This window comes from Urocitellus parryii, chromosome 13 (genome assembly GCF_045843805.1).
Source record: "Urocitellus parryii isolate mUroPar1 chromosome 13, mUroPar1.hap1, whole genome shotgun sequence".
Classification (NCBI taxonomy): Eukaryota; Metazoa; Chordata; class Mammalia; order Rodentia; family Sciuridae; genus Urocitellus; species Urocitellus parryii.
In genome coordinates, this window is record NC_135543.1 from 17,075,063 (window position 1) to 17,092,374 (window position 17,312).

Here is a 17,312-nt window from a genome sequence, read left to right on the forward strand (position 1 = left end):
TCTATGGTAAAAAAATTCTCTCAAAAATCACTGCTTTTCAAATTTTCAAAATATTTGGTGTCAGCAAGCAAAAGCAATCCCTTTGTTTCAATAAAACTACATAAAAAAGCATCATCCTGAATAGCAACTGTCCCAAACCATCTCAGAAGCCAGAAGAGTGTTGGTTCACCCATTTGTTAGTCCACTCTTTATTACTATTTCCTTGCAGCTCCTATACACAGGCATTGAAATTGGCCTTGAAATAAAAAATACATATCTGTTCCTGGGCCTATCAGAGGTGACAAGCAGACCAACAATATAGGACTCTAATGTCGTGATGGCCTAGGAGGAGGTGGGTGATAAAGGTCCAAAATAAATCTCGTTTCCAGTTTGGGTCACTAACTGTTAACATCAATTTTAGCAGAGCTCCAAGTCCAAGGTGCTTATGAGACAATCAGATGGCAAAATAGATAAATGGGAAAAACACCTGGTCATGCTAGAGACTTCCACCAGTGTAGAACTGGCAGATGGTAGTTCTAGCCAAATCTGCAAAAGAAACGAGATTTAAAAAAAAAAAATGCTAGAGAAGGATCCTTGGAAACACAAGTGCTGATCATCAAGAGAAGTATCAGCAATTCAGATGTCTAATACGTTTAGTCAAGACCTAGGTGAGGAAAAGAAAAATTATATAATTTGAAGGTAATAATTATCAAGCAATGTTGAAGAAGATTAAAGGCAGGGCAAAAATAAAACAAGGAGAGAACAGGACGCAGGGCCTTTGCCAATCAGCTACAGATCATGCATCAACGGGAGCATGTGCAGTCATTTATGCTCCAGGATTCAACCATCCACCCAACCATCTGCAGACACAAAGCTGCCCATGAACAAATGTGTGGGCAGTACAAATGATTTAAAACGACACTCTCAACTCATCTGTGCTTTTCCCAATCCCCCTTCTACCCTTGGGTGGATTCAAGTTTGACAGGCCCCATGAAAGGATTAAGAGATGCAAAGCAAAACCAGACAAGTCAGGGACAACTGAAACACAGCCCTACCATAGCACGACCGTGTGTCCACAGGCTTACAAAAATGCCACAGGGTTAAAGTGCTGATCCCCTGGTTCCTTTAAGCACTGACATTTCTTTCTCTGTACACACACAGGCCAGAGGTCATCGATCTCTCATCAGCATGGGATGTGAAGCACATGGAGGTGCTTAACATTTTCTGTTTCTCAGCAAGTTGTACCCAGATGTCAATCATGACCCTCTCACAGTGGTTCAGATCAATGGCTGGCACAGTCCAAGTACTATTTTATCTACGGGTCAAAATTGGGCAGCACATCGGTGTTGAGTTTTTTTTGCACAGCTGGGGAGTGTCCGTGGCCTCCTAGTACCCACAGCATTGACAACCACAGGTGGATGGTTAAGAGGAAACACTGGTCTGCCAGGCAAAGGGATTTGGATTTGACTTGAGAAACAGAATCAATGAAATGAACAGGATGACGGGAAATTTCCAGAGAAAAACAAGCCTAATTACAAATACTCCAGCCAGCAACCTCCTAGACACTGTGTGCAGGAGTGGGTGGGGACCGTTAAGGAGGTGATGGGTCTGAGCCCACCCAAGCCTCCCTGTCCCACCTCCCTGTCCCATGCTGGCTGAAGGAGCAGATGCTTGAGCTGGCAGCAGGAAGGAGAAATGGGCCTTGAAGAGGAGCAGCTAAGAGACCTGAGAAGTAGCAACTCCTGCTGTGGCCACTGCAGTTCCAACCCTGGTTCTTCCTGAACAGCACAGCCTTGCATTTATGACTGACCTGAGAGGACTTGGAAAGGGCAGTATGTAGGACGGAAAGCAAGGTACAGTTGGTCCCACACCACACTGCCTCCTTCTTGCAATTTGCAGAAATCCTAAAATGACAGGCTTTTCCACTGGCCATAAGCCAGTTAAACTCAATATCTTCCGTCTCAGCCCAACCCTCTGCTCAGTGGAGAAGGTACTCAAAAGGGGGGACCTCAGGAAGCCAGTAGAGCAGAACACCTACACCCCAAAATGACCTACCACCCTCTGAGGGCATGAGCTGGCAGTAGACTTCTAGTCAGTCCCGCCTGAAACCAAAGGTTGCTGTCATCTCTTAAGTCAAAGGTCTGGAAAGGATAATGGTAATAGTGATGGCCTCTGAATAATGATAATTTACTTTTGTTTATTTGCAGTGTTTCCTTCTGAAACATCAGAATTTTTGTTTAAAAACTAAACTTTCAGCTGAAGTTGTTTTTAGGGGACAAAATGTGCTTTCCTAGCATGTATGAGGCCTCTGGGTTCAATCTTCAGCACCAAAAATAAACTTTCATAGAAATCTAAGAAAAATAAAAATTTTGGATCATCCAGGCTTACCGCAATAAGCATTTCTGTCATGAGAAAATTCAACCTGCAAGTTATTTTTATGACCAACTCAAAGGTATAGAGTTGCATGTTTGAAAGATGCTGAATAGGAGCTGATTTATGTGATCTACAGGCAACAGCTGGGAAGTGAAGAGAAGAGAGCATTTATTGAGTACTTACTGTTTACAAGTAGCTGTTGCAGGAAGTTTCATTCCTGACTGAAGTCCACAGAGTGTGTCACTCTGTAAAAAGTTTTTATACACACAGCAAAGAGATCGTTTCCTCAAAATGACAAGTGTAAATACAGATAAGCAGCAAAGGTCACTTGGTAAGGAAACACATGACAAGGTGTGTGACTAATTTATCACAAGCAGTGGGCCCCATGCTGAGCCACTGAACTTTCTGGAGCATTTAATTACTTTCATAAAAATCTATGCATGATATTTTGATCCCCGTTTATGACTCCAGTAGAATCAAATATTTAATTAAGGTGGCTTGGCTTGGACAATAAAAATATTATTCTTAGGCTGGCTGTACAACTCAGAAGGAGCAGGCAGAGAAGAGGCTAGGCCAGGATGTGTCTCTTCCGGTTAGTGACCTATTGTTTTGCACTGCTGTTATGTAACAGGATTGGTTCTGTGCACTTGAAATGTGCTTTTCTTGGGCTGGGGATGTGGCTCAAGCGGTAGCGTGCTTGCCTGGCGTGCGTGCGGCCCGGGTTCGATTCTCAGCACCACATACCAACAAAGATGTTGTGTCTGCCGAGAACTAAAAAATATTAAAAACTCTCTCTCTCTCTCTCTCCTCTCTCACTCTCTCTTTAAAAAAAAAAAAGAAATGTGCTTTTCTTTACCAGTAAATTTTCTAATGTTTTTAATCAATACAGGCAGACAAGATAAGGTGCCCAAGCCACGCACGACACAGCATACTAATAAATAAGGTGTGCACGTAGAAAAGGGCGGGACTCTGGTTCATCTGTGCGACAGGCATCTGGAACCCCAGCAGCCCTGCTCCTTATAGTGGGCAAAAGATTCCCACACCCAACCACAAAGCCTCTGATACATCATCAAAATGGTCCTGATGGTCAATCTCTTTCAAGTTTAAACTCAAACACTGAGATTTGCCTCTTCTCCGACTCTGGAACTTACGTTTTCATCTTTTCCTACAATGGCAGCTACTCTCCCCCAAAAGAAGGGGATGTCAGGATGTGGAAATCATGTTCTTCCACCACAGGGAGCCACCCCTGGTTGCACATACACCAGCTGTCTTCCTGGACACGAAGTCCCAAGTCGGGGATCTCAGTATCTTGGCCATTCCCCTCTAAATTTATGTTTTTACCTTGTATATTCTAAACACCTGCATACTCACAGAAAATACTACTTTCAGAAGTATTTTGTTGGACCACAGAAATATGTAAATGGTGTGTGTGCTGCCCATGTAACTTTGTTTCAAGTTAATAAGGTAACATATGGAAAGTGCCCACTACAAAGAAGGTACCCTCATTCTTCCCATTCTAGGCATTCTCACCCCAACCCCAAGACAGGATCCTGTTACACACACACACACACTCAATATGTCTGGGTTTGTTTTTGGAATTGGGGATTGAGCCCAGGGGTGCTTTAACCACTGAGTCACATCCCCAGCCCTTTTTATTTTTTATTTAGACTCAGGGCCTTGCTAAATTGCTGAGGCTGGCTTTGAGCTTCCAATCGTTCTGTTCAGCCTCCCAAGCAGCTGGGATTACAGGCATGCACCATTATACCTGGCTTCATGGATTTTTTTAAGACTTTGTTTTTAGAGCAGTTTTAGGTTCATGGCAAAAGTGAGTGGGCAGCACAGATTTCCCATGTGCTTCTTGCCCCAAAAAACACAGCCCCCCCCCCCAGCTCGATGTCCTTCCCAGTGGCGCACTTGTCACCGGTAACAGGCCCACACGTCAACAAATCAGAATCAGGTACAGTGCATACGCATGTTCAGATTCACTGTTGGTGTTGTGCTTTCTATGGGTTTGTACAAATGTATAATGATATGTATTCGTCACTGTAGTATCATACATAAAATTCTCTGCCTAAGTCAAAACAAAAAACCTATACTGCCCTATCCCCATTCCCATCATCTCCAAATCTTACCTGACCCACCTACCCCATCTTCTCGACCCCATCCTGCCCTCAAAACCTGTTCCACTCTTCACTCTTAGTGGGCTCCCCAGCCCTCCACTGCTGCATCTCTCCGAAAATCTCTCCTGGTCCTCCAATTTGACCATCGGGTACCACTTCAACGAAAATGCCCCAGTAACAAACAGGGAGCACACGAAAGAGGAATCACTCCCTGCCCTCGGGGCTTACAACAAGCACCACCCGCACCTCTTAAAGCCTGTGGAGGAGAGGCTTAAGGTACCTGTGCTGAGAACAAAGGAGGAGGGGGAAAATGACAGCCCAGGACCAGGACAGCACGTCCAGATGGTGACGATGAAACTAAGGCAACTCCAGAAAATCTAGGATACATGACATTCAAAAGCATGAAATTTTGGGGAAAAATATCCAGGAAAAATTATAGTGTAGCTAAGAAATTTACATTTGCCATTAACATAACTCCAAATCTGTCCCCTTCTTCTCTATTCTAGGGCTTCAATTTATGTTATCACTAATGGCAGGATGGTTCAACCCCAGCTAGCACAATCTCATTTGTCCATTCTTTCAAAAACTGAGCATCTTTTAAGTGCCAGACTTTGTGTAACTGTTGTTTATTTGAAGCAGCTTCTCTCCATCCTAGTTTACTTGCTACCATGAGCCCAATCTTGTTAAAATGTCCCCTCTCCAATGCTCCAGTGGAGCCTCCCAATGAACTAATGGATTACATTAAAACTTCTTGACTTGGCACTGAGAACTCATCACCACAGGCTCTACTTGAACTACCTGTGCAAGTCACGAGGACCCAATGCTTTTCTTCCTGGTACCTGCATTCAACACCTATATATCCCCAGGGGTCTGCTCCTATCTAAGCAGTGATTCCACCCAAAGCACCCGTTTCTTTCTGAAAGCAGTACAGCAATAATGAGCCAATGAGACAGAGGGCAGGCCCACAGGAACTCACCTTCCACATACAGAGAGCAACACTCCTACAGGTGGCACCTGCCACATCCAGCAAAGCCGTGTACTGGAGGCTTGATCCCAGCTTGGTGTTATTGGAAGTGGTAGAAATTTAAAGAGGTAGGGCCTAGTGGGAGGTCTTAGGTCATTGGGAGTGTAGACTCAATGGGGATAATGGGACCCCAGCCCACCCCTTCCTCTCCTTTTACTTCCCAGCCATGAGGGGAATGGCTCGACTCTGCTGGTGCTCCCACCAGGACGTACTGTGCTGCCACAGGCCCAAAGCAATGGGGCCACTGGCCATGAATTGAAACCTCCAAGACCGTGAACCAAAATAAATCTCTTCTCTTTATAAGTGAATTATCTTAGGTATTTCATTGCAATAAAAAGCAGACTGATGAAAACACATACAAGTAACTGAAATGACAGAAAAAAATTGGTAACAGTGATGGATGATGTTCTACAGGAACCCCCAAGAGGAAAAAATTACTGTACATGGGCAGGATGGGGAGAGGGAAATAGGCTGGAAAGTTAGGGAAACCCCAGAGTTAAATGTTTGAGCAGGGTCTAAGAATGAGGAAATGGGAGGAGCAAACTTCCAGACAAAAAGAACAAGTGGACACACTGGGAGGGGCGGGCATGCAGGAGAAGCAGTGTCATCCTGCAGGTGGAGCGGGGCAGACCTCAGCAGATCAGCCACAGGAGCAGAGGGCAGGCCGAAGGGGATGAGCCCAGAGAGGACAGGGTCAGGAATTCTGCAGTCTGCTGTGCACCTGGCAGGGTCCTGGGATGGAGGACAGGACTAGCTCCCGAGTCACTCTGGGAAAACAGCAGGGCAAACTGGCCTGAACCGCAGAGAAAAGGAACCCACTGAAGCCTGCTGTTTCTGAGCCAGGGGAGGCTGATGCACTTAGCTGCTAGGAAGTGAGGGAAGAAGAGCGAATGCTGGGCTAAGGGAAATCAAGAACCTGGGCTTCCTGAATTTGAAATCTTTCCAGCGGGCAGGTAGAGATGTGCAAGAAGCAGTGAGAAGTCAAACTGGAGCTCATGAGAATCAAATGGAAACCCGTATGGGAGGTGGCACCGTGCCCAGGCACTCCTTTTATGCCCACACTTGATAGACCAATGGCACCTTTCCCCCACCTCTTAGATAAGACTTATTTCCTCAACTAGCCTCTAAGGCTGCCCTGCCCAGTCAGAGAAACACGAGGCTGTTTCCCTTTAATTAAAAGTAAAATTAACACCAGCCAAGTGCTCAGCAGCCACACATGCCTAGTGGATGCAGAATTGGACAGCACAGGTACATCCACAATCCAGAAAGATCTACTGAAGCCATGCTGCGAAGGGCACTAACTTAACGCAAGAACACAGCAGGAATGTGAACAGCCTCTTGTAAAAGGAAGGAAGATAGAAGAGGAAGCAAAAAAGGGAGCAAGAGAAGACTCTCTACACTTAACCCAGGGATGACTTAGAGCACATCAGAAGAGCTGCCCTGAGGAATCCAGCTACATCTTCTAGGGTCAGTATGTCCCCTGCATTATTAAAGACTGGCATGTCAATTAGTGCCTGTAACTTAGTAGCTGTAAAGTCTAGTTATTCAAATACTGTGTTGCGCAGTACAGTCTTCCTGCGCCTGGACATCTTTAAAACCACATTATGAACACGGGAAGAGTGGTGAAGGTGGCTTAACAGTGTGGAACAAAAATCAAGGACTTTCTGATGAGTCCAGCACAAGCCAAAACCCTGACAAGTTTGCTAAATCTCATACAGTATTCAGAGAAAGTATGCAGGAAGCAAGGGAAGAGGCAAAATCCCCAGCCAGGGCTCCTGGTCCCTTTAAGAGAACTGCGGACATTCTGGAAAGTACTCAGAGGGGGAAGTGCCCCTAAGAAAACAGAACTGAAACTCAAGTCCACTGAGAACAGCCACCGCTGGGACCCTGTGCAGGGGGACCCACCAGAGCCACAGGGTGTGAGAAGCCAGCTGCAGGATGATGGGAGGAAGGTGGCCTTTTAACAGCTGCATGTGCCCAGAAAGGGGCTGGCTCGCTGGCCTGCCACAGTCACACCCACCTCCCTCCAGGAAGGCGGTTGGCGGTGGGAGACAGATTCCAGCAGAGCTGCACTGGATTACCCCTAAGATGTCAGTCGATCCCAGTGCCAGGTCTGTAGGACTTGCACTGAATCACTAGATCTATTCTGACCCATGCCTTGAGAGTGCCCATGTGACAATCCTCCCCGTGAGAGGCAACACTGGATGCCTTTGTTGCTTGCTTTTGAGTAGAGCGCAGCCGAGGCACTCCACATCCCATTTCACAGATAACCTACCTCCAGGGAGAAGAGATGGATGCACACGTGGGCTCAGGGGCAACAGGAGGTTGAGGAGTTAGGAGCAGGTGGTGGCTGGGCTCAGTCTCACCTCAAGAAACATGCTCCTATCTCCCATGACCCAGATACTGACTTAGCAAGAATGTAAGTTCTTCCACAGGTGGACAGGTTTTTGGAGTGGCTCTCAATTAGAAACATTAAGTCTTCTCATGCACATTAAGTCTTCTCATCCACAGTAGTTCAGCGATTATGGGGCAGAGAGGAGGCTGTCACTGAGCAGGGGCCATGAAATGAATGAGCTGGCAAGTGTTCCCACACAAAGGACATGGTCACTCTCTTCCGCTAATTAAAAATTCTCATTTTACCAGAATAGTTGGTCATACTCCCTGTACCAGGGCTTCAAAGAATCCATTTATCAAGGGTTCTTTTGTTCTGAACTTCTAATCACAAGACAGGAAACATTTTTAAATTCCTCCAAGATCACTAAGATGAGAATTATCTTGTGTTTACAGTTCTAAAAATGGCCATAATAAACAATGGCACTTTGTTGAAAGCCAAAAATCATAGCTCAAAAATCTAAAATTCTAGATTTTTCATGGCAGACGTAAGTCTGACCTCTAGCAAGAGAGTGAGGTCTGGGTTTTGGACAGAACGTGCAGCTTGAATAAAAGGAAGTGGAGAGTCCAGGCTCTCAATGGCCCAATAAGAATGCCAGGGGGAATTCTGGGGCCTCAGAGCCGAGACTCCCCAAGGAGGATCAGAAAGATGCACGGCCCAGGTCAGCATGCCTAGGGCCCCCAGCATCGCAGTGCAGACACACATGAACAATGTTCTTAAGAGGCTCAGACAAATGCCAAGCTATAGATTTCACAGGGAAATTGGCCTATATATGGATGTGAAGACCCTGGACCAATGACTAGCATCTTCACTCTAGGCAAGTTGAACCATGAGGCAGGCTGCCCGGAGAGCCTGTGTTCAGAACCAAGGCTTAGCCTGAGGACATCAACACACAGGGACACCCCCCGCCTGCCCTCACTGGCAATTTCTCTCCAGCACCATGGGGTATGATAAAACCAAGGACCATCCCAGTCCTTCAGGGTCTTTGAGCTGTGGTTCTCCTGTCTTCTAGTGTCCCCTCATGCCACCACTGAGTATCAGTGCAGACAGGCTGCCACCTGTAAATTACAGACTGGTCAGGCCTCTGCCAATGCCACCTCTTTGCTATATCTGCTCAGACCACCTGTCCTGGAAGTGTCAGCTTCACTACTACAGTTTTTGAAGTCTTTTCAGGGTCTAGGCCAGGTAAGTCCTTCTACATAACCTCCATGGTACCCTATAGCTCTCCTGATCCTGTTCTCACTACTCTTAAACTAGTTGTCCTGCCCAAACAGGAAACTTGGAAGTCAGGGGCTGCACAGCAGCTCACAGAAAGGGACAAGGGTCGCGGGGAATGTGCAACCATTCAGCCAGAGTACCACAAAAACACCCTCACCTCACTCAACACAGTCCTCAAACATTGCAGGAGTGAAAAAATGACATCCATCTAAGCAGATCAGGAAAGAGGACCATTATTTAGCCTATGAGCATTTGGAAAACGAGAATTAGGTATACCCAAGGTTTGCTAAGAATATGATTTGCAGACCACTTATGTCCTTGTCTGGTAGGGCTAGTAGCTCCAGGATATGCAGGTCACATCTTACTCGAAGACTTCAGCCAGCCGGCTGGCAACACCAAACACCACACTCATTTTTCCAGATGAGATGATCCTAAGCCAATAGTAAAGCTAGCTGGGACTCAGTTGTTCCCAGGCACCAACTCCTATCTGAAGTATAATCATTAGGAAATTCCAGGGAGGTTCCAGGGGTTGTGTCATAGGGCTCTATGATTAGATCCATCCTGTGCAATGCTCTGAGCCAGAAAAACTTGGATGAGGATTTTGATGGCAGGCTAATCCAATTTGTGGCCGATATACACAACTGGATAAGATGTCAGATGACCAAATCAGAATCCAGAAAGATCTCATCAGACCAGGTAACCGGCCAAGTGGCACAGGATGGGAGTACTGTAGTGGTGTGTGCACTTGGCTGCCCCATCAGTGGAGTATCAAGAGTATCAAGGCAGTGGGGGGAATCTTAGGGACATATTTTAATCTCAAGTTCAATATGACTGAGCAATAAGACAGCATAAATCACTTGCATTATTAAAATTCCACGGCCAGGGATGTTATCATTCCCTGCCTTGGGTCAGCATGATGTTCAAACCCAAGGGGCATGATGAAGAAGGGAGACTGCTGTTTTGCACACCCCCCCCTTTTTTTTTTTTTTTTTAAGTAAACAGGATAGAATCCATATGATGCAGCACTAAGAAAACGTAAGAATGTTATTTTGTATGTTCAGACTTGAAATCCCAAGACGGACTGTCACATAAATTGAAAGAGAATGTTCTGCAAGGTATGCCAATCTTTACATTAAAAGGGGCATGTGTGCACAAATATTTGCTTGCAAGTACATAATGTAAACTTCACCAGGACACAAGAATCTTGGGAACCCTGGCTGATTCTGGGGACGAGTACTGATTGATGGGGACAGGAGTGGCTGGGAAACAATGAGACTTTCACTACACAGCTTTCTTTATATTCTTAGACATTAAAACCATCTGGATATATTAACGACTCAATAAAAGTATTTTTTTTACTTATTTATATAAGTAGTCAGGATAGATAATAAGCAAAAAATAGAAGTCACATGAAGAATGCTAAGGGAATGTTTAACCTGGGTTTAAAAAAAAAAAAAAAAAAAGATTCTTCCAGCAGGAAGGGGCTGGGGTGGCAGCAGAACCAAAGTCAAAGTGAATTCCTATGTTGAGGCCATCGGGGAGCAGGGCAGATCCCAACCTAGAAGGGAAGGTTGCAGGGAAGCAGATGTGCCTCATTAAGGGGAGGGAACCTCTGGTCCTTACCCCAGGGCCAGCAGAGAGCAGGTGGCCTCCAGAGGCAGAGAGCTAGCCAGTTCTCAGTGGTCAGAGCACAGGCAGCAGCCTGCCAGAAATATCAACAGGGGAGAAAAATGAACCAGATGGGCCCATGTCCCCTCCCAACTTGGAGATGCTGTGATTTAAAGACCTGCCCAGGAGAAGTCAAAAACTCAAAGAGAAATTGTGTAAGAACCATGCACAAGAAATACGCATGCATGTGGTGTCTCTAACACAAAGCCCAGGAATAATAATTACACCCCCATTTACTTAGCGGTGAAAACAAAAGATGATTCACAAATCGGAATGCTTCCTACTTGCAACTCGTTTTAAACAATCACAAATGCAACCACCAAAAGAAATGAAATATGAGCATCTGTCGACAGCAATTGGGGATATCTATTTATTGCTGTTTTTATTCCAAAAACGATTTACAGCACCTAACCCACTCCACAGGAGATGTTTAAAATTCCTCCTAGAAGAATTCCTCTTAGGAAGAACACCAACATTTCTGCTACAATGAGTGGTTTTCAGAATAGTTTTAAGATATAAAAACCCAAAGGGAAGGACTACATAAGAAAGCAAGAAGTTGCTGGCTCAAGGGGTGGCTGGAGCCCTGCTTGAGTCCTGCAGGCTGGAGTAAAACACGGGAAACCAGATTCACCAGCTGGGAAGAGCACAAAGACAAGCTGCCTCCAGAAGAGGTGCGCAGAGGATGAACTGTCTCACCAAAAACATTGAGAAGCCACAAGGCCCAGTGTCACAGACCTAGGACACCACAAGCTTCAGCCCACAGTCAGCAGATGCAACTGCCCTGGATGACAGTTCATGGCCACAGGCTCCCAAGGCCAGTCCAGCTTTGAACCCAGCCCCATTCCTCACTTTCCTTCTGTCACCTCTGACTAAAAACGAGCAGCTAACTGCACACGAGCAGTGGGCACCTCTAATTCATCAAGTTCGTGCCTTACATTAGAGAAACCATTCATGGTCAAAAGTTTCATATTTGGTGGAGACAAACATGCTAGATGTACTGGTTTCATGGTGGGAAGAATCACACTCGCACAGCTGCACACCTTAAAATGTGCAAAGGTCCACAATCAGATGGAGGAGGCCTGCAGCTCAGCCCGTCTCGCAGCAATGCCATTTTATCACAAAGAAAAACTCTCATCAACAACTATTCTGTAAGAAATGACTCTGAAAAGCTCCATTCCCTAGAATATCTGGAACTGGCCTTGTGTTCCAAAGCATGCATTTTTAAAGAGCAAATTAGAAATTTATCACATCATTATTTCTGGTTCCCTCATATAATACCTAAGACTAAAGGATTTCAGCCAAGTCCTAACTTGGAGTTGTTAATTTAATGAAAAAAAAAATCAAAATCAAGTTATCTAGCTTTTTTCCGAACCATAAGATAATCACTAGTACTGGGTGCATGTGTATGGCCTCAAAAGAGATGCAGAACTGAGAAATACCAAAACGAAAAACAACAAATATAGGGTTCCTTGTAACAGCAATTATCCATGTTTCAAGAAGTTCCTGGACTTGCTTTTCCTTTCAATCTTCAATCAAGCTCCCGGGGCCACACAAACATCAGCCCCTTCCCAACACCAACATAAAGCTCTCCAACCACAGCTCTGGGGCATATCTGAACCTTTTTACAAAGTTTCTGTTGTTCTTTAGATTCACCTACAAAAAGCCCATTGCATTTAAAAGGGTGGTTTAAAAAAAAAAAAAAAATCAAATGAGAGGTTGTGGAAAGACATGAAGGAATGCTTCACCCCAGGACAAGTCTCAAGCTGTAGTCACTCTGATAACTGAGCTTGGGACCAGGTGTCAGGCACTGAAGCCAGGTCCCTCCACAATGGGGCCTGTTTACCTAACTCCCCTCCCCCGAATCCCCAAACATACTGAAGAAGTATCCCCAGTCACATGGATGGCTGTCAAAAGCCACAGAAGGCTGATACCCATTCCTGGGATTTCCAGCAGTGAACAATGCAAGAATCTGTGGCAGAAGATGTGCCAAGATGCCCCAGGAGCGATGCAGAACAGTCTTGGAGTACCAATTTTCTGAAAATCTAGATCAGTGGTTCTCAGAGCGTGGGACCCCCGACTACCAGCGTCAAGCCAGTGACTTGCTGGAAATGCAACTTTTTCAGGCCCTGCCCCAGACCTCTAAAATCAGAATCCCTGGAGCCAATGGCCAGCAATTTACATCTTTTGGCCTCCAGGTGATTCTGCAGTACTAATAAAATATGAGAAACAATGCTCTATTAAAATAAACGAAGAAGTATTATGGAGCATAACAGGCCATCTGCACACATATTTAAGATTTCACATTTGAACTGGGCTGTGCTGGACTCTTCTGAAAGATAAGGCTTACTCCCTTCTCCCCAGGGAAAAGGGATGGAATGCTGGGAAGCACAAACAAACTTGCAAATTCAGACAACTCCCAGATCTGTTTCCATCCCACCCCTGCCCCTCCCCAGCATCCCAGCCCTGAATATCCAACTCTGACAGCCAGCAATGCCAGGAAGAGCACGCTGGGTCTAACAAACCACCGAGCGACTCCCCATGTTCCTCATTCCCCTCGATCCAGAGCCTTGCTGCTCCTCAGTGATTCTGGTCAAGAACTAGTCTGTGTGAAAACTCACCATGATGTCAGCAGATTACTTTAGCATGATGGGAACAGGGGAATTTTAACTGAGTATAATTTTCTATCATGTCTCGAGTTATTTATTTTTGTTTTTCCAAATGCCACGGACTACACTTTTTTTTTTTATTTTTTAGTTTTCGGCGGACACGACATCTTTGTTGGTATGTGGTGCTGAGGATCGAACCCAGGCCGCACGCATGCCAGGCGAGCGCGCTACCGCTTGAGCCACATCCCCAGCCCAACTACACTTTCATAATAAGAAATTAAATTGCTTTCACAGGGAAGTAGAACTTTATCTCACCCAATTTTTACCAAATCTCAGTGATTCTGCCTATCTTGTGGTAAGTATTATTTGTTACTCCATTTCAAATATATGAATAATACACTCATCTTGTTCCCCTGACTGCTGCAGTAATCACAGTTCCTTCTGGATGAGTGACTACCACCATTCATCCAGACCTCTTGAAGCCCACCATGATGCATGATGAAGAGTAATGCCCAAAACATAAGAGAATGCTCTGGATCTTTCCTTCAGTGCTGTCCAAAGATAAGGCAGAGGGAGAGAAGGAGCTGGATGAGGCTGGCCAGCAAGCGTAGTATAACCTTCCAGGGATCTCCCTGTAGTCCCACTCAGGGTGCCCTGCAAGACCCATCAGCAGGCAAATGTTTAAGAACCATGTGAGAAGAGCACCTACGGAACGCGTGTTTGGCAAAGGAGGGACTCCCAAAAGTCAGGGCTGTCAGCCACCAGATGCTAACAGGAGAGTGATGAAATCCCCTGAAGAGGTCTTCTGAAAATAGGTTAGATTCCAATCTCTACCTGGCAGAGATGGTGCTTGAAATCCCAGTGGAATCAAAGTTCAAAGTCTGCTTCCAGGAAGAAATACCAAGGATTTCCACTAATTCACCTGGGGTGGCAGTAGGGGGTCATTCAGAACACCCCACCACAGGAGCATGCCCTCCTCCATAGAAAATGGTACCCTGGCTGCCAGCCAGCCACGGCCACTGGAACAACTGAGTCCACCCTGAGACCACTCGCTGCAGCTCACAGAGGGGCAGGGTTATCTGAAGGAGCACTCGACGCCCTCTCTCAAACTGTACTAGTCCTTGCCTACGCCTTGGCAAGTAATTTGGAAGCAATCCAGCTACCCAAGACCTAAAATGCTTCTTGTCAAACCAAATCACAGAGCTTTTAATTTTCTCCTTTTAAGCACTAGGAACAAAAGTTGCAAACCACACAAGTTGCAATGTACCAAAAGCAGGAGGGTTGATGACCAGGCCAGCAGGGCAAATGGATGAGCTGATTCTAGTACTTAAAGATTCAAATCTGTCCTTGGCAGGATTCAGAAGTCTTCACTGTTGGGCTAATTCTATTGAAATCTTCACCAAGTTCTTTCAGTGGGCAAATAATGAAATATCATAAAACCTAGATTTAAAAAAAAAAAATACATCTCTTTTCCAAAAGTGGCCCAAACCATTCTTAGCATTCGATACCAGAAAGGAGCCTCTCACCCAGACTAACAACTTAGAACCCCTAGTGACACTCCAGTTCCCACTGCATACCTAGAGAAGCAGACACCCACCTCTCGCCCCCTTCAGGAGGAAAAAAAAAATTCACAACTTTCACAGTGCTCATGCACTTTTAAATGCACTAATTTTCATATTTTATTTCCCAAAGTGCCATCTCCATTTAGAATACTAATCAGATCCTTTTAGACTTGTTCCTAAATAATAACATTAACAACCCTGAGGTTTGTACACGATTTTGCAAAAGAGAAAAACGAAAAAGTAAACTAAGTCACCTATGTTCAAGAATCTTAAGGTACAACTAGAGGTGTGGCTCAGTGGTACAGCACTTGCCCAGCATGCCTGAAGCCCTGGGTTCCATCCCCTGTGCTGCCCCCCAAAAAGAATCTCAAGTTTTATAAACTATTATGCCATGGATGGATTCAGGGTTTGAAAAGGCTGCAGAGGAAGGTTAACCATTCTCCATCAGGAATATTCTCACCCGTAGCAGTAGTTTCTGAAAGGTGAGATGTCTCATTGAGGAGGACACACTACTTGCTAATGGTGAGAAGACTCTGGAACACTCAAGGGCATTGGCTAGCTCTGAAGAGTATGCAAACCCTTGGCTGTGACCACATAATTTTGCACTGGTGGGTGGCAAGGGCAAAGGAGAGGAATCTTAACTCGTCTCTCAGGACAGTGCACAAGAGTTGCTCCTCTCTGGAAAAGTCCTTCTCTGCTGTCTGATGCCACAGCACAGGAGCCTAAAGAAACTTTCACCTGGACACCAATGTGTGGACTCAGAGGTCAGCAGTCACCTCTTCAGAAATGCGATGAATTAGGCCCAGAAAACTCTAACATCAGCTGTCCACATCCCTCCACCTTGGGTAAATATTTGGAGGTACATACTATCTTAAAGGAACCCTCGTAACACTTCATCCCCTGTGCAAACGTTTCCTCTCTGCCACTTTCAGCTTATGAAAACATGGTTGGCGGTGAGCTTCTCAGAGAAGAAAAAAAAAGGATCTGGGATGTTTCCATCAAGACAAATGCAATCAGCTCCTGCGAGTGCGAGGCCAGTCATTCAGCCAAGTCACATTTCAGGTCTCCCCAACTACTTAGAGCAGTCAAATAATGGAAACTGAAGACATGAAAAACACGGGTTCGTGCTAAGAAAGAGTCAGTCTCTACATTGGTTCATTCTCACAAAAAGCTTCAAGTTAAGTTGCAGCGACTGGCTGCATTGTGTCCGCCCAAAATGCGTTTGTTGCAGCCCTAACCCTCAGTCCCTCAGAATGGGACTACATTTGGAGAAAGGACCTTTAAAGAGGAGGATTAAGTTAAAGTGAGGCCATGTGGTAGTCCTAATCCAATCCAAACAAAATCCTTATCAGAGGAAATGTGGACCCAGAGAGGGGCACCAGGGCCACAGGTGGGCACAGAGTAAAGCATGCAAGGACCAGGGAAAAGGTAGCCATCTTCCACAGAGGCTCTGGAGACGTGACCCACCTAGCACCTTGGTCTCAGGCCTCTGGCCTCCAGATCTGTATTTATGTTGTATAAGCCACCAGTATGTAGTCTTACAACAGCCCTGCCTCAGAGAAAATAGGATGATGGTGACCAATTAATTAAGCATGACCACAGTATAAAAGATAACAAGCAAAACATCCTCTAGATGGGCCACTACAGGGAGGAAAGCAGGGGGAACTCCCAGGTCCAATCCTTCCCTGGGCACAAGCTTGACCAGTCCCAGCCCTTCTGTGGGGCACAGCTGAACATAGCGAGGTCCCACAGGTTGCAGAGGACAGCGAGAAAGGCTGGCAGAGAAGAAAAAGCTCAGCAAAGAAGCACCACAGCCATCAAAAGGGCATTCTTCCGACTCCCAAATGGGAACAGAATGAGAAAACTGGACAAAAGGCAAGAAGAACCCCAAAATACATAAGGAGCAAATTTGCACATAAAAATTTGATCTAGCCTCATCACAATATTCAAGTCAAAATCACATGCACTTTAATGCCTCAAATTAGCAAAAATTAAGAAAATTTTAACACTTCCTGACATTTATGCAAAATTGAGCACATTTAAGAGCGATGGTATTAATAACTATCATAATTCTCAGACAGGAATGCTGAGGCTTAGGAAGAGATTTAAGAATCTTCCAAGCTCAAATGGCTACAGGAGGCAGAGGCAAGACACAACTCAGATCTTTCTAGACGGTGCATCTCAACACCAACCCCCCACAGGAAAACATGGCACTGCCTAGAGACATTTTTTACTGTCACAATGGGGATGATGTGCTACTGGCATCCAGTGGGCAAAAGTCAGCAACTCAGTGAACATGCCACCAGGCACAGCCCCCTGCAATAGAAAACATCCCAATCCAAATCATTAGCAGCACCTCACCATGGGAAA

General features: G+C 45.5%; 1 protein-coding gene across 2 annotated transcripts in view; it reads right to left on the minus strand.

Moving 5' to 3' along the window:
• Positions 1-17,312, minus strand: part of Nedd4l (NEDD4 like E3 ubiquitin protein ligase) — a 304,029-nt gene that overhangs the window by 210,052 nt on the left and 76,665 nt on the right. The gene's annotated exons all lie outside the window — the stretch shown is intronic.